At 46.2% G+C, this 20,594-nt stretch overlaps 26 non-coding genes across 26 annotated transcripts; all 26 read left to right on the top strand.

The window, feature by feature from the left end:
• Window positions 1-944: 944 nt before the first annotated feature.
• On the top strand, window positions 945-1,143 carry LOC145285189 (U2 spliceosomal RNA). Its single transcript, XR_013868997.1, has one exon. It is a non-coding gene; the product is annotated as a U2 spliceosomal RNA (small nuclear RNA).
• Window positions 1,144-1,708: 565 nt separating this feature from the next.
• Window positions 1,709-1,907, top strand: LOC145285188 (U2 spliceosomal RNA). The gene has a single exon (XR_013868996.1). It is a non-coding gene; the product is annotated as a U2 spliceosomal RNA (small nuclear RNA).
• Window positions 1,908-2,472: 565 nt separating this feature from the next.
• On the top strand, window positions 2,473-2,671 carry LOC145285187 (U2 spliceosomal RNA). The gene has a single exon (XR_013868995.1). It is a non-coding gene; the product is annotated as a U2 spliceosomal RNA (small nuclear RNA).
• A 565-nt stretch (window positions 2,672-3,236) lies between these two features.
• On the top strand, window positions 3,237-3,435 carry LOC145285186 (U2 spliceosomal RNA). The gene has a single exon (XR_013868994.1). It is a non-coding gene; the product is annotated as a U2 spliceosomal RNA (small nuclear RNA).
• Window positions 3,436-4,000: 565 nt separating this feature from the next.
• On the top strand, window positions 4,001-4,199 carry LOC145285184 (U2 spliceosomal RNA). The gene has a single exon (XR_013868993.1). It is a non-coding gene; the product is annotated as a U2 spliceosomal RNA (small nuclear RNA).
• A 565-nt stretch (window positions 4,200-4,764) lies between these two features.
• On the top strand, window positions 4,765-4,963 carry LOC145285183 (U2 spliceosomal RNA). Its single transcript, XR_013868992.1, has one exon. It is a non-coding gene; the product is annotated as a U2 spliceosomal RNA (small nuclear RNA).
• A 565-nt stretch (window positions 4,964-5,528) lies between these two features.
• LOC145285182 (U2 spliceosomal RNA) lies at window positions 5,529-5,727 on the top strand. The gene has a single exon (XR_013868991.1). It is a non-coding gene; the product is annotated as a U2 spliceosomal RNA (small nuclear RNA).
• A 565-nt stretch (window positions 5,728-6,292) lies between these two features.
• On the top strand, window positions 6,293-6,491 carry LOC145285181 (U2 spliceosomal RNA). The gene has a single exon (XR_013868990.1). It is a non-coding gene; the product is annotated as a U2 spliceosomal RNA (small nuclear RNA).
• A 565-nt stretch (window positions 6,492-7,056) lies between these two features.
• On the top strand, window positions 7,057-7,255 carry LOC145285180 (U2 spliceosomal RNA). The gene has a single exon (XR_013868989.1). It is a non-coding gene; the product is annotated as a U2 spliceosomal RNA (small nuclear RNA).
• Window positions 7,256-7,820: 565 nt separating this feature from the next.
• On the top strand, window positions 7,821-8,019 carry LOC145285179 (U2 spliceosomal RNA). Its single transcript, XR_013868988.1, has one exon. It is a non-coding gene; the product is annotated as a U2 spliceosomal RNA (small nuclear RNA).
• A 565-nt stretch (window positions 8,020-8,584) lies between these two features.
• Window positions 8,585-8,783, top strand: LOC145285178 (U2 spliceosomal RNA). The gene has a single exon (XR_013868987.1). It is a non-coding gene; the product is annotated as a U2 spliceosomal RNA (small nuclear RNA).
• Window positions 8,784-9,348: 565 nt separating this feature from the next.
• LOC145285177 (U2 spliceosomal RNA) lies at window positions 9,349-9,547 on the top strand. Its single transcript, XR_013868986.1, has one exon. It is a non-coding gene; the product is annotated as a U2 spliceosomal RNA (small nuclear RNA).
• A 565-nt stretch (window positions 9,548-10,112) lies between these two features.
• LOC145285176 (U2 spliceosomal RNA) lies at window positions 10,113-10,311 on the top strand. Its single transcript, XR_013868985.1, has one exon. It is a non-coding gene; the product is annotated as a U2 spliceosomal RNA (small nuclear RNA).
• Window positions 10,312-10,876: 565 nt separating this feature from the next.
• LOC145285175 (U2 spliceosomal RNA) lies at window positions 10,877-11,075 on the top strand. Its single transcript, XR_013868984.1, has one exon. It is a non-coding gene; the product is annotated as a U2 spliceosomal RNA (small nuclear RNA).
• Window positions 11,076-11,640: 565 nt separating this feature from the next.
• Window positions 11,641-11,839, top strand: LOC145285173 (U2 spliceosomal RNA). Its single transcript, XR_013868983.1, has one exon. It is a non-coding gene; the product is annotated as a U2 spliceosomal RNA (small nuclear RNA).
• A 565-nt stretch (window positions 11,840-12,404) lies between these two features.
• Window positions 12,405-12,603, top strand: LOC145285172 (U2 spliceosomal RNA). The gene has a single exon (XR_013868982.1). It is a non-coding gene; the product is annotated as a U2 spliceosomal RNA (small nuclear RNA).
• A 565-nt stretch (window positions 12,604-13,168) lies between these two features.
• Window positions 13,169-13,367, top strand: LOC145285171 (U2 spliceosomal RNA). The gene has a single exon (XR_013868981.1). It is a non-coding gene; the product is annotated as a U2 spliceosomal RNA (small nuclear RNA).
• Window positions 13,368-13,932: 565 nt separating this feature from the next.
• On the top strand, window positions 13,933-14,131 carry LOC145285170 (U2 spliceosomal RNA). The gene has a single exon (XR_013868980.1). It is a non-coding gene; the product is annotated as a U2 spliceosomal RNA (small nuclear RNA).
• Window positions 14,132-14,696: 565 nt separating this feature from the next.
• On the top strand, window positions 14,697-14,895 carry LOC145285169 (U2 spliceosomal RNA). Its single transcript, XR_013868979.1, has one exon. It is a non-coding gene; the product is annotated as a U2 spliceosomal RNA (small nuclear RNA).
• Window positions 14,896-15,459: 564 nt separating this feature from the next.
• Window positions 15,460-15,658, top strand: LOC145285168 (U2 spliceosomal RNA). Its single transcript, XR_013868978.1, has one exon. It is a non-coding gene; the product is annotated as a U2 spliceosomal RNA (small nuclear RNA).
• A 565-nt stretch (window positions 15,659-16,223) lies between these two features.
• Window positions 16,224-16,422, top strand: LOC145285167 (U2 spliceosomal RNA). The gene has a single exon (XR_013868977.1). It is a non-coding gene; the product is annotated as a U2 spliceosomal RNA (small nuclear RNA).
• A 565-nt stretch (window positions 16,423-16,987) lies between these two features.
• LOC145285166 (U2 spliceosomal RNA) lies at window positions 16,988-17,186 on the top strand. The gene has a single exon (XR_013868976.1). It is a non-coding gene; the product is annotated as a U2 spliceosomal RNA (small nuclear RNA).
• A 565-nt stretch (window positions 17,187-17,751) lies between these two features.
• Window positions 17,752-17,950, top strand: LOC145285165 (U2 spliceosomal RNA). The gene has a single exon (XR_013868975.1). It is a non-coding gene; the product is annotated as a U2 spliceosomal RNA (small nuclear RNA).
• Window positions 17,951-18,515: 565 nt separating this feature from the next.
• On the top strand, window positions 18,516-18,714 carry LOC145285164 (U2 spliceosomal RNA). The gene has a single exon (XR_013868974.1). It is a non-coding gene; the product is annotated as a U2 spliceosomal RNA (small nuclear RNA).
• Window positions 18,715-19,279: 565 nt separating this feature from the next.
• LOC145285162 (U2 spliceosomal RNA) lies at window positions 19,280-19,478 on the top strand. The gene has a single exon (XR_013868973.1). It is a non-coding gene; the product is annotated as a U2 spliceosomal RNA (small nuclear RNA).
• A 565-nt stretch (window positions 19,479-20,043) lies between these two features.
• On the top strand, window positions 20,044-20,242 carry LOC145285161 (U2 spliceosomal RNA). Its single transcript, XR_013868972.1, has one exon. It is a non-coding gene; the product is annotated as a U2 spliceosomal RNA (small nuclear RNA).
• Window positions 20,243-20,594: the final 352 nt, after the last annotated feature.

Raw genomic sequence — 20,594 nt, 5'->3', positions numbered from 1 at the left:
GGTTTACCCCGTAATCATGGGTAGAAGTAGGTTTGCTAGTTAGGCGGAGTAACCACCTAGAGTGGAAAGCATGTGCTTTATTTAGGGCCTAGACTAGGGTGAATGTGAGTTTGATCCTGTACCCGTTAGATCTTTGTTTTTTCGATAGATTGGCACTAGGAGAGCTTCCAAAGATGCCCAAAGTCCACCAGTTTTATTTTGTCCTCGGCCTGTTTTTACCCCTTACGTACATTATCTTGGAAGACGCCATCCATCCCTGTTTTTTCCCCGACCCTAAGTTATTTTTCTTACAAGTCCCTATTTCCTCCACTCCCCCCTAGGGAACGACCTGCTTGCTTTCACCCTTTCCCCCCGGGGGAAGTGGACCGGAAGACAGTGGGCGTTTCATACGACAGACCAGCCGTTAGGTAGGGAGGGTCCCCTTACTAACCCGCCCCCATAGGCATTTTATTAAGTTGTTTTCTTTTTCTTTCTTTTTGGGTGTATTATTAGTTTGCCCCCCTCCCCATCATCTCACCCCCATTATATATAAAAAAAAAAAAAAAAAAAAAAAAAAAAAAAAAAAAAAAAAAAAAAAAAAAAAAAAAAAAAAAAAAAAATATATACTTAAGTTTGTAAATATTATTTTGTTTTGTTTCTTGTAAATAAATGTTCTTCTTTTTCACAGTACGAATGTCGCCCGCCATCCCGATAAGCTGGGGAGCTGTCTATTTTAAGTAGGTCCTGGTAAGAATGTAGGCGGATGTGTTATGATAGAGTCTAGTATAGGGCCTTCTAAATAAAATACTTGCTTTTCAACGCAAGTTTAGCTAGCAGATTTAGCAAAGTCCCGTTTTCTTCCCCACCACCCCCCTTACTGGCCTTTGTGCCTAAGTTGTATCGGACCCCAAATGAGGGCTTGGTAGTAGATAATGCCAAGTCCGGGGCCGATACGACTAAATACAATCGCTTCTCGGCCTTTTGGCTAAGATCAAAGTGTAGTATCTGTTCTTATCAGCTTAATATCTGATAGGTCCCTCGCATGGAGGGATCACGATATTAAACTGATTTTTGGACCACGGTCAAGGGTTAGGAGCTTGCTCCCCCTTCTCCACGGGTTGGCCTGGTATTGCACTGCCTCCAGGAGTTTACAGCCCCGGTTTCTGACCCAGCGCCAGCTTGGGGACGAATCCAAAAAACGAAAACCCAAAAACAGACTTTAGCTTTATTTTTCATTTTTTTTTTTTTTTGTTTTTCTTTCTTCTTGGGTTTGTTTGGTTTTGTTTTGTTGTGGGTTTTTCATTGCTAATTAAGCAATTAATTGCTTCATTTTAATTGCCCCCCAAAAAACGAACGCCCCTTAAATTAAACAGACTTTAGTTTTCTTTCTTGTTTTGTTGGGGTTTATCTGTTTGTTTTTGTTATTGTTTTTGTTTTTGTTTTGTTTTTCCCCCTGTGCTAATGCATTCATTAAGCAATTAGTTGCTTCATTTCATTTGCCTCGTTGCCTGGGATGGTTAATTAGCTTGCGGGCCCTTTTTTTCGCTTTCATCCTGATTTACTCGCTTGGGGGCTCGCCCCTGCTGCTGGAGGACGACTCCACTTGGCCGCGCACCTGTCCGACTGTTCCACCTCGCTGCTGGGGGGTGCCTAGCAGCCCAGGAAGCACTGCCCGACGACGGTGGCCCCAGTTGAGGGTCGTCTGGCGACCGCGGCCCCTAGGGGCCGCATCGCTTCTCGGCCTTTTGGCTAAGATCAAAGTGTAGTATCTGTTCTTATCAGCTTAATATCTGATAGGTCCCTCGCATGGAGGGATCACGATATTAAACTGATTTTTGGACCACGGTCAAGGGTTAGGAGCTTGCTCCCCCTTCTCCACGGGTTGGCCTGGTATTGCACTGCCTCCAGGAGTTTACAGCCCCGGTTTCTGACCCAGCGCCAGCTTGGGGACGAATCCAAAAAACGAAAACCCAAAAACAGACTTTAGCTTTATTTTTCATTTTTTTTTTTTTTTGTTTTTCTTTCTTCTTGGGTTTGTTTGGTTTTGTTTTGTTGTGGGTTTTTCATTGCTAATTAAGCAATTAATTGCTTCATTTTAATTGCCCCCCAAAAAACGAACGCCCCTTAAATTAAACAGACTTTAGTTTTCTTTCTTGTTTTGTTGGGGTTTATCTGTTTGTTTTTGTTATTGTTTTTGTTTTTGTTTTGTTTTTCCCCCTGTGCTAATGCATTCATTAAGCAATTAGTTGCTTCATTTCATTTGCCTCGTTGCCTGGGATGGTTAATTAGCTTGCGGGCCCTTTTTTTCGCTTTCATCCTGATTTACTCGCTTGGGGGCTCGCCCCTGCTGCTGGAGGACGACTCCACTTGGCCGCGCACCTGTCCGACTGTTCCACCTCGCTGCTGGGGGGTGCCTAGCAGCCCAGGAAGCACTGCCCGACGACGGTGGCCCCAGTTGAGGGTCGTCTGGCGACCGCGGCCCCTAGGGGCCGCATCGCTTCTCGGCCTTTTGGCTAAGATCAAAGTGTAGTATCTGTTCTTATCAGCTTAATATCTGATAGGTCCCTCGCATGGAGGGATCACGATATTAAACTGATTTTTGGACCACGGTCAAGGGTTAGGAGCTTGCTCCCCCTTCTCCACGGGTTGGCCTGGTATTGCACTGCCTCCAGGAGTTTACAGCCCCGGTTTCTGACCCAGCGCCAGCTTGGGGACGAATCCAAAAAACGAAAACCCAAAAACAGACTTTAGCTTTATTTTTCATTTTTTTTTTTTTTTGTTTTTCTTTCTTCTTGGGTTTGTTTGGTTTTGTTTTGTTGTGGGTTTTTCATTGCTAATTAAGCAATTAATTGCTTCATTTTAATTGCCCCCCAAAAAACGAACGCCCCTTAAATTAAACAGACTTTAGTTTTCTTTCTTGTTTTGTTGGGGTTTATCTGTTTGTTTTTGTTATTGTTTTTGTTTTTGTTTTGTTTTTCCCCCTGTGCTAATGCATTCATTAAGCAATTAGTTGCTTCATTTCATTTGCCTCGTTGCCTGGGATGGTTAATTAGCTTGCGGGCCCTTTTTTTCGCTTTCATCCTGATTTACTCGCTTGGGGGCTCGCCCCTGCTGCTGGAGGACGACTCCACTTGGCCGCGCACCTGTCCGACTGTTCCACCTCGCTGCTGGGGGGTGCCTAGCAGCCCAGGAAGCACTGCCCGACGACGGTGGCCCCAGTTGAGGGTCGTCTGGCGACCGCGGCCCCTAGGGGCCGCATCGCTTCTCGGCCTTTTGGCTAAGATCAAAGTGTAGTATCTGTTCTTATCAGCTTAATATCTGATAGGTCCCTCGCATGGAGGGATCACGATATTAAACTGATTTTTGGACCACGGTCAAGGGTTAGGAGCTTGCTCCCCCTTCTCCACGGGTTGGCCTGGTATTGCACTGCCTCCAGGAGTTTACAGCCCCGGTTTCTGACCCAGCGCCAGCTTGGGGACGAATCCAAAAAACGAAAACCCAAAAACAGACTTTAGCTTTATTTTTCATTTTTTTTTTTTTTTGTTTTTCTTTCTTCTTGGGTTTGTTTGGTTTTGTTTTGTTGTGGGTTTTTCATTGCTAATTAAGCAATTAATTGCTTCATTTTAATTGCCCCCCAAAAAACGAACGCCCCTTAAATTAAACAGACTTTAGTTTTCTTTCTTGTTTTGTTGGGGTTTATCTGTTTGTTTTTGTTATTGTTTTTGTTTTTGTTTTGTTTTTCCCCCTGTGCTAATGCATTCATTAAGCAATTAGTTGCTTCATTTCATTTGCCTCGTTGCCTGGGATGGTTAATTAGCTTGCGGGCCCTTTTTTTCGCTTTCATCCTGATTTACTCGCTTGGGGGCTCGCCCCTGCTGCTGGAGGACGACTCCACTTGGCCGCGCACCTGTCCGACTGTTCCACCTCGCTGCTGGGGGGTGCCTAGCAGCCCAGGAAGCACTGCCCGACGACGGTGGCCCCAGTTGAGGGTCGTCTGGCGACCGCGGCCCCTAGGGGCCGCATCGCTTCTCGGCCTTTTGGCTAAGATCAAAGTGTAGTATCTGTTCTTATCAGCTTAATATCTGATAGGTCCCTCGCATGGAGGGATCACGATATTAAACTGATTTTTGGACCACGGTCAAGGGTTAGGAGCTTGCTCCCCCTTCTCCACGGGTTGGCCTGGTATTGCACTGCCTCCAGGAGTTTACAGCCCCGGTTTCTGACCCAGCGCCAGCTTGGGGACGAATCCAAAAAACGAAAACCCAAAAACAGACTTTAGCTTTATTTTTCATTTTTTTTTTTTTTTGTTTTTCTTTCTTCTTGGGTTTGTTTGGTTTTGTTTTGTTGTGGGTTTTTCATTGCTAATTAAGCAATTAATTGCTTCATTTTAATTGCCCCCCAAAAAACGAACGCCCCTTAAATTAAACAGACTTTAGTTTTCTTTCTTGTTTTGTTGGGGTTTATCTGTTTGTTTTTGTTATTGTTTTTGTTTTTGTTTTGTTTTTCCCCCTGTGCTAATGCATTCATTAAGCAATTAGTTGCTTCATTTCATTTGCCTCGTTGCCTGGGATGGTTAATTAGCTTGCGGGCCCTTTTTTTCGCTTTCATCCTGATTTACTCGCTTGGGGGCTCGCCCCTGCTGCTGGAGGACGACTCCACTTGGCCGCGCACCTGTCCGACTGTTCCACCTCGCTGCTGGGGGGTGCCTAGCAGCCCAGGAAGCACTGCCCGACGACGGTGGCCCCAGTTGAGGGTCGTCTGGCGACCGCGGCCCCTAGGGGCCGCATCGCTTCTCGGCCTTTTGGCTAAGATCAAAGTGTAGTATCTGTTCTTATCAGCTTAATATCTGATAGGTCCCTCGCATGGAGGGATCACGATATTAAACTGATTTTTGGACCACGGTCAAGGGTTAGGAGCTTGCTCCCCCTTCTCCACGGGTTGGCCTGGTATTGCACTGCCTCCAGGAGTTTACAGCCCCGGTTTCTGACCCAGCGCCAGCTTGGGGACGAATCCAAAAAACGAAAACCCAAAAACAGACTTTAGCTTTATTTTTCATTTTTTTTTTTTTTTGTTTTTCTTTCTTCTTGGGTTTGTTTGGTTTTGTTTTGTTGTGGGTTTTTCATTGCTAATTAAGCAATTAATTGCTTCATTTTAATTGCCCCCCAAAAAACGAACGCCCCTTAAATTAAACAGACTTTAGTTTTCTTTCTTGTTTTGTTGGGGTTTATCTGTTTGTTTTTGTTATTGTTTTTGTTTTTGTTTTGTTTTTCCCCCTGTGCTAATGCATTCATTAAGCAATTAGTTGCTTCATTTCATTTGCCTCGTTGCCTGGGATGGTTAATTAGCTTGCGGGCCCTTTTTTTCGCTTTCATCCTGATTTACTCGCTTGGGGGCTCGCCCCTGCTGCTGGAGGACGACTCCACTTGGCCGCGCACCTGTCCGACTGTTCCACCTCGCTGCTGGGGGGTGCCTAGCAGCCCAGGAAGCACTGCCCGACGACGGTGGCCCCAGTTGAGGGTCGTCTGGCGACCGCGGCCCCTAGGGGCCGCATCGCTTCTCGGCCTTTTGGCTAAGATCAAAGTGTAGTATCTGTTCTTATCAGCTTAATATCTGATAGGTCCCTCGCATGGAGGGATCACGATATTAAACTGATTTTTGGACCACGGTCAAGGGTTAGGAGCTTGCTCCCCCTTCTCCACGGGTTGGCCTGGTATTGCACTGCCTCCAGGAGTTTACAGCCCCGGTTTCTGACCCAGCGCCAGCTTGGGGACGAATCCAAAAAACGAAAACCCAAAAACAGACTTTAGCTTTATTTTTCATTTTTTTTTTTTTTTGTTTTTCTTTCTTCTTGGGTTTGTTTGGTTTTGTTTTGTTGTGGGTTTTTCATTGCTAATTAAGCAATTAATTGCTTCATTTTAATTGCCCCCCAAAAAACGAACGCCCCTTAAATTAAACAGACTTTAGTTTTCTTTCTTGTTTTGTTGGGGTTTATCTGTTTGTTTTTGTTATTGTTTTTGTTTTTGTTTTGTTTTTCCCCCTGTGCTAATGCATTCATTAAGCAATTAGTTGCTTCATTTCATTTGCCTCGTTGCCTGGGATGGTTAATTAGCTTGCGGGCCCTTTTTTTCGCTTTCATCCTGATTTACTCGCTTGGGGGCTCGCCCCTGCTGCTGGAGGACGACTCCACTTGGCCGCGCACCTGTCCGACTGTTCCACCTCGCTGCTGGGGGGTGCCTAGCAGCCCAGGAAGCACTGCCCGACGACGGTGGCCCCAGTTGAGGGTCGTCTGGCGACCGCGGCCCCTAGGGGCCGCATCGCTTCTCGGCCTTTTGGCTAAGATCAAAGTGTAGTATCTGTTCTTATCAGCTTAATATCTGATAGGTCCCTCGCATGGAGGGATCACGATATTAAACTGATTTTTGGACCACGGTCAAGGGTTAGGAGCTTGCTCCCCCTTCTCCACGGGTTGGCCTGGTATTGCACTGCCTCCAGGAGTTTACAGCCCCGGTTTCTGACCCAGCGCCAGCTTGGGGACGAATCCAAAAAACGAAAACCCAAAAACAGACTTTAGCTTTATTTTTCATTTTTTTTTTTTTTTGTTTTTCTTTCTTCTTGGGTTTGTTTGGTTTTGTTTTGTTGTGGGTTTTTCATTGCTAATTAAGCAATTAATTGCTTCATTTTAATTGCCCCCCAAAAAACGAACGCCCCTTAAATTAAACAGACTTTAGTTTTCTTTCTTGTTTTGTTGGGGTTTATCTGTTTGTTTTTGTTATTGTTTTTGTTTTTGTTTTGTTTTTCCCCCTGTGCTAATGCATTCATTAAGCAATTAGTTGCTTCATTTCATTTGCCTCGTTGCCTGGGATGGTTAATTAGCTTGCGGGCCCTTTTTTTCGCTTTCATCCTGATTTACTCGCTTGGGGGCTCGCCCCTGCTGCTGGAGGACGACTCCACTTGGCCGCGCACCTGTCCGACTGTTCCACCTCGCTGCTGGGGGGTGCCTAGCAGCCCAGGAAGCACTGCCCGACGACGGTGGCCCCAGTTGAGGGTCGTCTGGCGACCGCGGCCCCTAGGGGCCGCATCGCTTCTCGGCCTTTTGGCTAAGATCAAAGTGTAGTATCTGTTCTTATCAGCTTAATATCTGATAGGTCCCTCGCATGGAGGGATCACGATATTAAACTGATTTTTGGACCACGGTCAAGGGTTAGGAGCTTGCTCCCCCTTCTCCACGGGTTGGCCTGGTATTGCACTGCCTCCAGGAGTTTACAGCCCCGGTTTCTGACCCAGCGCCAGCTTGGGGACGAATCCAAAAAACGAAAACCCAAAAACAGACTTTAGCTTTATTTTTCATTTTTTTTTTTTTTTGTTTTTCTTTCTTCTTGGGTTTGTTTGGTTTTGTTTTGTTGTGGGTTTTTCATTGCTAATTAAGCAATTAATTGCTTCATTTTAATTGCCCCCCAAAAAACGAACGCCCCTTAAATTAAACAGACTTTAGTTTTCTTTCTTGTTTTGTTGGGGTTTATCTGTTTGTTTTTGTTATTGTTTTTGTTTTTGTTTTGTTTTTCCCCCTGTGCTAATGCATTCATTAAGCAATTAGTTGCTTCATTTCATTTGCCTCGTTGCCTGGGATGGTTAATTAGCTTGCGGGCCCTTTTTTTCGCTTTCATCCTGATTTACTCGCTTGGGGGCTCGCCCCTGCTGCTGGAGGACGACTCCACTTGGCCGCGCACCTGTCCGACTGTTCCACCTCGCTGCTGGGGGGTGCCTAGCAGCCCAGGAAGCACTGCCCGACGACGGTGGCCCCAGTTGAGGGTCGTCTGGCGACCGCGGCCCCTAGGGGCCGCATCGCTTCTCGGCCTTTTGGCTAAGATCAAAGTGTAGTATCTGTTCTTATCAGCTTAATATCTGATAGGTCCCTCGCATGGAGGGATCACGATATTAAACTGATTTTTGGACCACGGTCAAGGGTTAGGAGCTTGCTCCCCCTTCTCCACGGGTTGGCCTGGTATTGCACTGCCTCCAGGAGTTTACAGCCCCGGTTTCTGACCCAGCGCCAGCTTGGGGACGAATCCAAAAAACGAAAACCCAAAAACAGACTTTAGCTTTATTTTTCATTTTTTTTTTTTTTTGTTTTTCTTTCTTCTTGGGTTTGTTTGGTTTTGTTTTGTTGTGGGTTTTTCATTGCTAATTAAGCAATTAATTGCTTCATTTTAATTGCCCCCCAAAAAACGAACGCCCCTTAAATTAAACAGACTTTAGTTTTCTTTCTTGTTTTGTTGGGGTTTATCTGTTTGTTTTTGTTATTGTTTTTGTTTTTGTTTTGTTTTTCCCCCTGTGCTAATGCATTCATTAAGCAATTAGTTGCTTCATTTCATTTGCCTCGTTGCCTGGGATGGTTAATTAGCTTGCGGGCCCTTTTTTTCGCTTTCATCCTGATTTACTCGCTTGGGGGCTCGCCCCTGCTGCTGGAGGACGACTCCACTTGGCCGCGCACCTGTCCGACTGTTCCACCTCGCTGCTGGGGGGTGCCTAGCAGCCCAGGAAGCACTGCCCGACGACGGTGGCCCCAGTTGAGGGTCGTCTGGCGACCGCGGCCCCTAGGGGCCGCATCGCTTCTCGGCCTTTTGGCTAAGATCAAAGTGTAGTATCTGTTCTTATCAGCTTAATATCTGATAGGTCCCTCGCATGGAGGGATCACGATATTAAACTGATTTTTGGACCACGGTCAAGGGTTAGGAGCTTGCTCCCCCTTCTCCACGGGTTGGCCTGGTATTGCACTGCCTCCAGGAGTTTACAGCCCCGGTTTCTGACCCAGCGCCAGCTTGGGGACGAATCCAAAAAACGAAAACCCAAAAACAGACTTTAGCTTTATTTTTCATTTTTTTTTTTTTTTGTTTTTCTTTCTTCTTGGGTTTGTTTGGTTTTGTTTTGTTGTGGGTTTTTCATTGCTAATTAAGCAATTAATTGCTTCATTTTAATTGCCCCCCAAAAAACGAACGCCCCTTAAATTAAACAGACTTTAGTTTTCTTTCTTGTTTTGTTGGGGTTTATCTGTTTGTTTTTGTTATTGTTTTTGTTTTTGTTTTGTTTTTCCCCCTGTGCTAATGCATTCATTAAGCAATTAGTTGCTTCATTTCATTTGCCTCGTTGCCTGGGATGGTTAATTAGCTTGCGGGCCCTTTTTTTCGCTTTCATCCTGATTTACTCGCTTGGGGGCTCGCCCCTGCTGCTGGAGGACGACTCCACTTGGCCGCGCACCTGTCCGACTGTTCCACCTCGCTGCTGGGGGGTGCCTAGCAGCCCAGGAAGCACTGCCCGACGACGGTGGCCCCAGTTGAGGGTCGTCTGGCGACCGCGGCCCCTAGGGGCCGCATCGCTTCTCGGCCTTTTGGCTAAGATCAAAGTGTAGTATCTGTTCTTATCAGCTTAATATCTGATAGGTCCCTCGCATGGAGGGATCACGATATTAAACTGATTTTTGGACCACGGTCAAGGGTTAGGAGCTTGCTCCCCCTTCTCCACGGGTTGGCCTGGTATTGCACTGCCTCCAGGAGTTTACAGCCCCGGTTTCTGACCCAGCGCCAGCTTGGGGACGAATCCAAAAAACGAAAACCCAAAAACAGACTTTAGCTTTATTTTTCATTTTTTTTTTTTTTTGTTTTTCTTTCTTCTTGGGTTTGTTTGGTTTTGTTTTGTTGTGGGTTTTTCATTGCTAATTAAGCAATTAATTGCTTCATTTTAATTGCCCCCCAAAAAACGAACGCCCCTTAAATTAAACAGACTTTAGTTTTCTTTCTTGTTTTGTTGGGGTTTATCTGTTTGTTTTTGTTATTGTTTTTGTTTTTGTTTTGTTTTTCCCCCTGTGCTAATGCATTCATTAAGCAATTAGTTGCTTCATTTCATTTGCCTCGTTGCCTGGGATGGTTAATTAGCTTGCGGGCCCTTTTTTTCGCTTTCATCCTGATTTACTCGCTTGGGGGCTCGCCCCTGCTGCTGGAGGACGACTCCACTTGGCCGCGCACCTGTCCGACTGTTCCACCTCGCTGCTGGGGGGTGCCTAGCAGCCCAGGAAGCACTGCCCGACGACGGTGGCCCCAGTTGAGGGTCGTCTGGCGACCGCGGCCCCTAGGGGCCGCATCGCTTCTCGGCCTTTTGGCTAAGATCAAAGTGTAGTATCTGTTCTTATCAGCTTAATATCTGATAGGTCCCTCGCATGGAGGGATCACGATATTAAACTGATTTTTGGACCACGGTCAAGGGTTAGGAGCTTGCTCCCCCTTCTCCACGGGTTGGCCTGGTATTGCACTGCCTCCAGGAGTTTACAGCCCCGGTTTCTGACCCAGCGCCAGCTTGGGGACGAATCCAAAAAACGAAAACCCAAAAACAGACTTTAGCTTTATTTTTCATTTTTTTTTTTTTTTGTTTTTCTTTCTTCTTGGGTTTGTTTGGTTTTGTTTTGTTGTGGGTTTTTCATTGCTAATTAAGCAATTAATTGCTTCATTTTAATTGCCCCCCAAAAAACGAACGCCCCTTAAATTAAACAGACTTTAGTTTTCTTTCTTGTTTTGTTGGGGTTTATCTGTTTGTTTTTGTTATTGTTTTTGTTTTTGTTTTGTTTTTCCCCCTGTGCTAATGCATTCATTAAGCAATTAGTTGCTTCATTTCATTTGCCTCGTTGCCTGGGATGGTTAATTAGCTTGCGGGCCCTTTTTTTCGCTTTCATCCTGATTTACTCGCTTGGGGGCTCGCCCCTGCTGCTGGAGGACGACTCCACTTGGCCGCGCACCTGTCCGACTGTTCCACCTCGCTGCTGGGGGGTGCCTAGCAGCCCAGGAAGCACTGCCCGACGACGGTGGCCCCAGTTGAGGGTCGTCTGGCGACCGCGGCCCCTAGGGGCCGCATCGCTTCTCGGCCTTTTGGCTAAGATCAAAGTGTAGTATCTGTTCTTATCAGCTTAATATCTGATAGGTCCCTCGCATGGAGGGATCACGATATTAAACTGATTTTTGGACCACGGTCAAGGGTTAGGAGCTTGCTCCCCCTTCTCCACGGGTTGGCCTGGTATTGCACTGCCTCCAGGAGTTTACAGCCCCGGTTTCTGACCCAGCGCCAGCTTGGGGACGAATCCAAAAAACGAAAACCCAAAAACAGACTTTAGCTTTATTTTTCATTTTTTTTTTTTTTTGTTTTTCTTTCTTCTTGGGTTTGTTTGGTTTTGTTTTGTTGTGGGTTTTTCATTGCTAATTAAGCAATTAATTGCTTCATTTTAATTGCCCCCCAAAAAACGAACGCCCCTTAAATTAAACAGACTTTAGTTTTCTTTCTTGTTTTGTTGGGGTTTATCTGTTTGTTTTTGTTATTGTTTTTGTTTTTGTTTTGTTTTTCCCCCTGTGCTAATGCATTCATTAAGCAATTAGTTGCTTCATTTCATTTGCCTCGTTGCCTGGGATGGTTAATTAGCTTGCGGGCCCTTTTTTTCGCTTTCATCCTGATTTACTCGCTTGGGGGCTCGCCCCTGCTGCTGGAGGACGACTCCACTTGGCCGCGCACCTGTCCGACTGTTCCACCTCGCTGCTGGGGGGTGCCTAGCAGCCCAGGAAGCACTGCCCGACGACGGTGGCCCCAGTTGAGGGTCGTCTGGCGACCGCGGCCCCTAGGGGCCGCATCGCTTCTCGGCCTTTTGGCTAAGATCAAAGTGTAGTATCTGTTCTTATCAGCTTAATATCTGATAGGTCCCTCGCATGGAGGGATCACGATATTAAACTGATTTTTGGACCACGGTCAAGGGTTAGGAGCTTGCTCCCCCTTCTCCACGGGTTGGCCTGGTATTGCACTGCCTCCAGGAGTTTACAGCCCCGGTTTCTGACCCAGCGCCAGCTTGGGGACGAATCCAAAAAACGAAAACCCAAAAACAGACTTTAGCTTTATTTTTCATTTTTTTTTTTTTTTGTTTTTCTTTCTTCTTGGGTTTGTTTGGTTTTGTTTTGTTGTGGGTTTTTCATTGCTAATTAAGCAATTAATTGCTTCATTTTAATTGCCCCCCAAAAAACGAACGCCCCTTAAATTAAACAGACTTTAGTTTTCTTTCTTGTTTTGTTGGGGTTTATCTGTTTGTTTTTGTTATTGTTTTTGTTTTTGTTTTGTTTTTCCCCCTGTGCTAATGCATTCATTAAGCAATTAGTTGCTTCATTTCATTTGCCTCGTTGCCTGGGATGGTTAATTAGCTTGCGGGCCCTTTTTTTCGCTTTCATCCTGATTTACTCGCTTGGGGGCTCGCCCCTGCTGCTGGAGGACGACTCCACTTGGCCGCGCACCTGTCCGACTGTTCCACCTCGCTGCTGGGGGGTGCCTAGCAGCCCAGGAAGCACTGCCCGACGACGGTGGCCCCAGTTGAGGGTCGTCTGGCGACCGCGGCCCCTAGGGGCCGCATCGCTTCTCGGCCTTTTGGCTAAGATCAAAGTGTAGTATCTGTTCTTATCAGCTTAATATCTGATAGGTCCCTCGCATGGAGGGATCACGATATTAAACTGATTTTTGGACCACGGTCAAGGGTTAGGAGCTTGCTCCCCCTTCTCCACGGGTTGGCCTGGTATTGCACTGCCTCCAGGAGTTTACAGCCCCGGTTTCTGACCCAGCGCCAGCTTGGGGACGAATCCAAAAAACGAAAACCCAAAAACAGACTTTAGCTTTATTTTTCATTTTTTTTTTTTTTTGTTTTTCTTTCTTCTTGGGTTTGTTTGGTTTTGTTTTGTTGTGGGTTTTTCATTGCTAATTAAGCAATTAATTGCTTCATTTTAATTGCCCCCCAAAAAACGAACGCCCCTTAAATTAAACAGACTTTAGTTTTCTTTCTTGTTTTGTTGGGGTTTATCTGTTTGTTTTTGTTATTGTTTTTGTTTTTGTTTTGTTTTTCCCCCTGTGCTAATGCATTCATTAAGCAATTAGTTGCTTCATTTCATTTGCCTCGTTGCCTGGGATGGTTAATTAGCTTGCGGGCCCTTTTTTTCGCTTTCATCCTGATTTACTCGCTTGGGGGCTCGCCCCTGCTGCTGGAGGACGACTCCACTTGGCCGCGCACCTGTCCGACTGTTCCACCTCGCTGCTGGGGGGTGCCTAGCAGCCCAGGAAGCACTGCCCGACGACGGTGGCCCCAGTTGAGGGTCGTCTGGCGACCGCGGCCCCTAGGGGCCGCATCGCTTCTCGGCCTTTTGGCTAAGATCAAAGTGTAGTATCTGTTCTTATCAGCTTAATATCTGATAGGTCCCTCGCATGGAGGGATCACGATATTAAACTGATTTTTGGACCACGGTCAAGGGTTAGGAGCTTGCTCCCCCTTCTCCACGGGTTGGCCTGGTATTGCACTGCCTCCAGGAGTTTACAGCCCCGGTTTCTGACCCAGCGCCAGCTTGGGGACGAATCCAAAAAACGAAAACCCAAAAACAGACTTTAGCTTTATTTTTCATTTTTTTTTTTTTTTGTTTTTCTTTCTTCTTGGGTTTGTTTGGTTTTGTTTTGTTGTGGGTTTTTCATTGCTAATTAAGCAATTAATTGCTTCATTTTAATTGCCCCCCAAAAAACGAACGCCCCTTAAATTAAACAGACTTTAGTTTTCTTTCTTGTTTTGTTGGGGTTTATCTGTTTGTTTTTGTTATTGTTTTTGTTTTTGTTTTGTTTTTCCCCCTGTGCTAATGCATTCATTAAGCAATTAGTTGCTTCATTTCATTTGCCTCGTTGCCTGGGATGGTTAATTAGCTTGCGGGCCCTTTTTTTCGCTTTCATCCTGATTTACTCGCTTGGGGGCTCGCCCCTGCTGCTGGAGGACGACTCCACTTGGCCGCGCACCTGTCCGACTGTTCCACCTCGCTGCTGGGGGGTGCCTAGCAGCCCAGGAAGCACTGCCCGACGACGGTGGCCCCAGTTGAGGGTCGTCTGGCGACCGCGGCCCCTAGGGGCCGCATCGCTTCTCGGCCTTTTGGCTAAGATCAAAGTGTAGTATCTGTTCTTATCAGCTTAATATCTGATAGGTCCCTCGCATGGAGGGATCACGATATTAAACTGATTTTTGGACCACGGTCAAGGGTTAGGAGCTTGCTCCCCCTTCTCCACGGGTTGGCCTGGTATTGCACTGCCTCCAGGAGTTTACAGCCCCGGTTTCTGACCCAGCGCCAGCTTGGGGACGAATCCAAAAAACGAAAACCCAAAAACAGACTTTAGCTTTATTTTTCATTTTTTTTTTTTTTTGTTTTTCTTTCTTCTTGGGTTTGTTTGGTTTTGTTTTGTTGTGGGTTTTTCATTGCTAATTAAGCAATTAATTGCTTCATTTTAATTGCCCCCCAAAAAACGAACGCCCCTTAAATTAAACAGACTTTAGTTTTCTTTCTTGTTTTGTTGGGGTTTATCTGTTTGTTTTTGTTATTGTTTTTGTTTTTGTTTTGTTTTTCCCCCTGTGCTAATGCATTCATTAAGCAATTAGTTGCTTCATTTCATTTGCCTCGTTGCCTGGGATGGTTAATTAGCTTGCGGGCCCTTTTTTTCGCTTTCATCCTGATTTACTCGCTTGGGGGCTCGCCCCTGCTGCTGGAGGACGACTCCACTTGGCCGCGCACCTGTCCGACTGTTCCACCTCGCTGCTGGGGGGTGCCTAGCAGCCCAGGAAGCACTGCCCGACGACGGTGGCCCCAGTTGAGGGTCGTCTGGCGACCGCGGCCCCTAGGGGCCGCATCGCTTCTCGGCCTTTTGGCTAAGATCAAAGTGTAGTATCTGTTCTTATCAGCTTAATATCTGATAGGTCCCTCGCATGGAGGGATCACGATATTAAACTGATTTTTGGACCACGGTCAAGGGTTAGGAGCTTGCTCCCCCTTCTCCACGGGTTGGCCTGGTATTGCACTGCCTCCAGGAGTTTACAGCCCCGGTTTCTGACCCAGCGCCAGCTTGGGGACGAATCCAAAAAACGAAAACCCAAAAACAGACTTTAGCTTTATTTTTCATTTTTTTTTTTTTTGTTTTTCTTTCTTCTTGGGTTTGTTTGGTTTTGTTTTGTTGTGGGTTTTTCATTGCTAATTAAGCAATTAATTGCTTCATTTTAATTGCCCCCCAAAAAACGAACGCCCCTTAAATTAAACAGACTTTAGTTTTCTTTCTTGTTTTGTTGGGGTTTATCTGTTTGTTTTTGTTATTGTTTTTGTTTTTGTTTTGTTTTTCCCCCTGTGCTAATGCATTCATTAAGCAATTAGTTGCTTCATTTCATTTGCCTCGTTGCCTGGGATGGTTAATTAGCTTGCGGGCCCTTTTTTTCGCTTTCATCCTGATTTACTCGCTTGGGGGCTCGCCCCTGCTGCTGGAGGACGACTCCACTTGGCCGCGCACCTGTCCGACTGTTCCACCTCGCTGCTGGGGGGTGCCTAGCAGCCCAGGAAGCACTGCCCGACGACGGTGGCCCCAGTTGAGGGTCGTCTGGCGACCGCGGCCCCTAGGGGCCGCATCGCTTCTCGGCCTTTTGGCTAAGATCAAAGTGTAGTATCTGTTCTTATCAGCTTAATATCTGATAGGTCCCTCGCATGGAGGGATCACGATATTAAACTGATTTTTGGACCACGGTCAAGGGTTAGGAGCTTGCTCCCCCTTCTCCACGGGTTGGCCTGGTATTGCACTGCCTCCAGGAGTTTACAGCCCCGGTTTCTGACCCAGCGCCAGCTTGGGGACGAATCCAAAAAACGAAAACCCAAAAACAGACTTTAGCTTTATTTTTCATTTTTTTTTTTTTTTGTTTTTCTTTCTTCTTGGGTTTGTTTGGTTTTGTTTTGTTGTGGGTTTTTCATTGCTAATTAAGCAATTAATTGCTTCATTTTAATTGCCCCCCAAAAAACGAACGCCCCTTAAATTAAACAGACTTTAGTTTTCTTTCTTGTTTTGTTGGGGTTTATCTGTTTGTTTTTGTTATTGTTTTTGTTTTTGTTTTGTTTTTCCCCCTGTGCTAATGCATTCATTAAGCAATTAGTTGCTTCATTTCATTTGCCTCGTTGCCTGGGATGGTTAATTAGCTTGCGGGCCCTTTTTTTCGCTTTCATCCTGATTTACTCGCTTGGGGGCTCGCCCCTGCTGCTGGAGGACGACTCCACTTGGCCGCGCACCTGTCCGACTGTTCCACCTCGCTGCTGGGGGGTGCCTAGCAGCCCAGGAAGCACTGCCCGACGACGGTGGCCCCAGTTGAGGGTCGTCTGGCGACCGCGGCCCCTAGGGGCCGCATCGCTTCTCGGCCTTTTGGCTAAGATCAAAGTGTAGTATCTGTTCTTATCAGCTTAATATCTGATAGGTCCCTCGCATGGAGGGATCACGATATTAAACTGATTTTTGGACCACGGTCAAGGGTTAGGAGCTTGCTCCCCCTTCTCCACGGGTTGGCCTGGTATTGCACTGCCTCCAGGAGTTTACAGCCCCGGTTTCTGACCCAGCGCCAGCTTGGGGACGAATCCAAAAAACGAAAACCCAAAAACAGACTTTAGCTTTATTTTTCATTTTTTTTTTTTTTTGTTTTTCTTTCTTCTTGGGTTTGTTTGGTTTTGTTTTGTTGTGGGTTTTTCATTGCTAATTAAGCAATTAATTGCTTCATTTTAATTGCCCCCCAAAAAACGAACGCCCCTTAAATTAAACAGACTTTAGTTTTCTTTCTTGTTTTGTTGGGGTTTATCTGTTTGTTTTTGTTATTGTTTTTGTTTTTGTTTTGTTTTTCCCCCTGTGCTAATGCATTCATTAAGCAATTAGTTGCTTCATTTCATTTGCCTCGTTGCCTGGGATGGTTAATTAGCTTGCGGGCCCTTTTTTTCGCTTTCATCCTGATTTACTCGCTTGGGGGCTCGCCCCTGCTGCTGGAGGACGACTCCACTTGGCCGCGCACCTGTCCGACTGTTCCACCTCGCTGCTGGGGGGTGCCTAGCAGCCCAGGAAGCACTGCCCGACGACGGTGGCCCCAGTTGAGGGTCGTCTGGCGACCGCGGCCCCTAGGGGCCGCATCGCTTCTCGGCCTTTTGGCTAAGATCAAAGTGTAGTATCTGTTCTTATCAGCTTAATATCTGATAGGTCCCTCGCATGGAGGGATCACGATATTAAACTGATTTTTGGACCACGGTCAAGGGTTAGGAGCTTGCTCCCCCTTCTCCACGGGTTGGCCTGGTATTGCACTGCCTCCAGGAGTTTACAGCCCCGGTTTCTGACCCAGCGCCAGCTTGGGGACGAATCCAAAAAACGAAAACCCAAAAACAGACTTTAGCTTTATTTTTCATTTTTTTTTTTTTTTGTTTTTCTTTCTTCTTGGGTTTGTTTGGTTTTGTTTTGTTGTGGGTTTTTCATTGCTAATTAAGCAATTAATTGCTTCATTTTAATTGCCCCCCAAAAAACGAACGCCCCTTAAATTAAACAGACTTTAGTTTTCTTTCTTGTTTTGTTGGGGTTTATCTGTTTGTTTTTGTTATTGTTTTTGTTTTTGTTTTGTTTTTCCCCCTGTGCTAATGCATTCATTAAGCAATTAGTTGCTTCATTTCATTTGCCTCGTTGCCTGGGATGGTTAATTAGCTTGCGGGCCCTTTTTTTCGCTTTCATCCTGATTTACTCGCTTGGGGGCTCGCCCCTGCTGCTGGAGGACGACTCCACTTGGCCGCGCACCTGTCCGACTGTTCCACCTCGCTGCTGGGGGGTGCCTAGCAGCCCAGGAAGCACTGCCCGACGACGGTGGCCCCAGTTGAGGGTCGTCTGGCGACCGCGGCCCCTAGGGGCCGCATCGCTTCTCGGCCTTTTGGCTAAGATCAAAGTGTAGTATCTGTTCTTATCAGCTTAATATCTGATAGGTCCCTCGCATGGAGGGATCACGATATTAAACTGATTTTTGGACCACGGTCAAGGGTTAGGAGCTTGCTCCCCCTTCTCCACGGGTTGGCCTGGTATTGCACTGCCTCCAGGAGTTTACAGCCCCGGTTTCTGACCCAGCGCCAGCTTGGGGACGAATCCAAAAAACGAAAACCCAAAAACAGACTTTAGCTTTATTTTTCATTTTTTTTTTTTTTTGTTTTTCTTTCTTCTTGGGTTTGTTTGGTTTTGTTTTGTTGTGGGTTTTTCATTGCTAATTAAGCAATTAATTGCTTCATTTTAATTGCCCCCCAAAAAACGAACGCCCCTTAAATTAAACAGACTTTAGTTTTCTTTCTTGTTTTGTTGGGGTTTATCTGTTTGTTTTTGTTATTGTTTTTGTTTTTGTTTTGTTTTTCCCCCTGTGCTAATGCATTCATTAAGCAATTAGTTGCTTCATTTCATTTGCCTCGTTGCCTGGGATGGTTAATTAGCTTGCGGGCCCTTTTTTTCGCTTTCATCCTGATTTACTCGCTTGGGGGCTCGCCCCTGCTGCTGGAGGACGACTCCACTTGGCCGCGCACCTGTCCGACTGTTCCACCTCGCTGCTGGGGGGTGCCTAGCAGCCCAGGAAGCACTGCCCGACGACGGTGGCCCCAGTTGAGGGTCGTCTGGCGACCGCGGCCCCTAGGGGCCGCATCGCTTCTCGGCCTTTTGGCTAAGATCAAAGTGTAGTATCTGTTCTTATCAGCTTAATATCTGATAGGTCCCTCGCATGGAGGGATCACGATATTAAACTGATTTTTGGACCACGGTCAAGGGTTAGGAGCTTGCTCCCCCTTCTCCACGGGTTGGCCTGGTATTGCACTGCCTCCAGGAGTTTACAGCCCCGGTTTCTGACCCAGCGCCAGCTTGGGGACGAATCCAAAAAACGAAAACCCAAAAACAGACTTTAGCTTTATTTTTCATTTTTTTTTTTTTTTGTTTTTCTTTCTTCTTGGGTTTGTTTGGTTTTGTTTTGTTGTGGGTTTTTCATTGCTAATTAAGCAATTAATTGCTTCATTTTAATTGCCCCCCAAAAAACGAACGCCCCTTAAATTAAACAGACTTTAGTTTTCTTTCTTGTTTTGTTGGGGTTTATCTGTTTGTTTTTGTTATTGTTTTTGTTTTTGTTTTGTTTTTCCCCCTGTGCTAATGCATTCATTAAGCAATTAGTTGCTTCATTTCATTTGCCTCGTTGCCTGGGATGGTTAATTAGCTTGCGGGCCCTTTTTTTCGCTTTCATCCTGATTTACTCGCTTGGGGGCTCGCCCCTGCTGCTGGAGGACGACTCCACTTGGCCGCGCACCTGTCCGACTGTTCCACCTCGCTGCTGGGGGGTGCCTAGCAGCCCAGGAAGCACTGCCCGACGACGGTGGCCCCAGTTGAGGGTCGTCTGGCGACCGCGGCCCCTAGGGGCCGCATCGCTTCTCGGCCTTTTGGCTAAGATCAAAGTGTAGTATCTGTTCTTATCAGCTTAATATCTGATAGGTCCCTCGCATGGAGGGATCACGATATTAAACTGATTTTTGGACCACGGTCAAGGGTTAGGAGCTTGCTCCCCCTTCTCCACGGGTTGGCCTGGTATTGCACTGCCTCCAGGAGTTTACAGCCCCGGTTTCTGACCCAGCGCCAGCTTGGGGACGAATCCAAAAAACGAAAACCCAAAAACAGACTTTAGCTTTATTTTTCATTTTTTTTTTTTTTTGTTTTTCTTTCTTCTTGGGTTTGTTTGGTTTTGTTTTGTTGTGGGTTTTTCATTGCTAATTAAGCAATTAATTGCTTCATTTTAATTGCCCCCCAAAAAACGAACGCCCCTTAAATTAAACAGACTTTAGTTTTCTTTCTTGTTTTGTTGGGGTTTATCTGTTTGTTTTTGTTATTGTTTTTGTTTTTGTTTTGTTTTTCCCCCTGTGCTAATGCATTCATTAAGCAATTAGTTGCTTCATTTCATTTGCCTCGTTGCCTGGGATGGTTAATTAGCTTGCGGGCCCTTTTTTTCGCTTTCATCCTGATTTACTCGCTTGGGGGCTCGCCCCTGCTGCTGGAGGACGACTCCACTTGGCCGCGCACCTGTCCGACTGTTCCACCTCGCTGCTGGGGGGTGCCTAGCAGCCCAGGAAGCACTGCCCGACGACGGTGGCCCCAGTTGAGGGTCGTCTGGCGACCGCGGCCCCTAGGGGCCGCATCGCTTCTCGGCCTTTTGGCTAAGATCAAAGTGTAGTATCTGTTCTTATCAGCTTAATATCTGATAGGTCCCTCGCATGGAGGGATCACGATATTAAACTGATTTTTGGACCACGGTCAAGGGTTAGGAGCTTGCTCCCCCTTCTCCACGGGTTGGCCTGGTATTGCACTGCCTCCAGGAGTTTACAGCCCCGGTTTCTGACCCAGCGCCAGCTTGGGGACGAATCCAAAAAACGAAAACCCAAAAACAGACTTTAGCTTTATTTTTCATTTTTTTTTTTTTTGTTTTTCTTTCTTCTTGGGTTTGTTTGGTTTTGTTTTGTTGTGGGTTTTTCATTGCTAATTAAGCAATTAATTGCTTCATTTTAATTGCCCCCCAAAAAACGAACGCCCCTTAAATTAAACAGACTTTAGTTTTCTTTCTTGTTTTGTTGGGGTTTATCTGTTTGTTTTTGTTATTGTTTTTGTTTTTGTTTTGTTTTTCCCCCTGTGCTAATGCATTCATTAAGCAATTAGTTGCTTCATTTCATTTGCCTCGTTGCCTGGGATGG

Source organism: Euprymna scolopes, chromosome 9 (genome assembly GCF_053919585.1).
Source record: "Euprymna scolopes isolate OS-2025 chromosome 9, ASM5391958v1, whole genome shotgun sequence".
NCBI lineage: Eukaryota > Metazoa > Mollusca > Cephalopoda > Sepiida > Sepiolidae > Euprymna > Euprymna scolopes.
The sequence above is the reverse complement of the archived record's forward strand: the minus strand, read 5'-3'. Positions and strand labels throughout refer to the sequence as shown.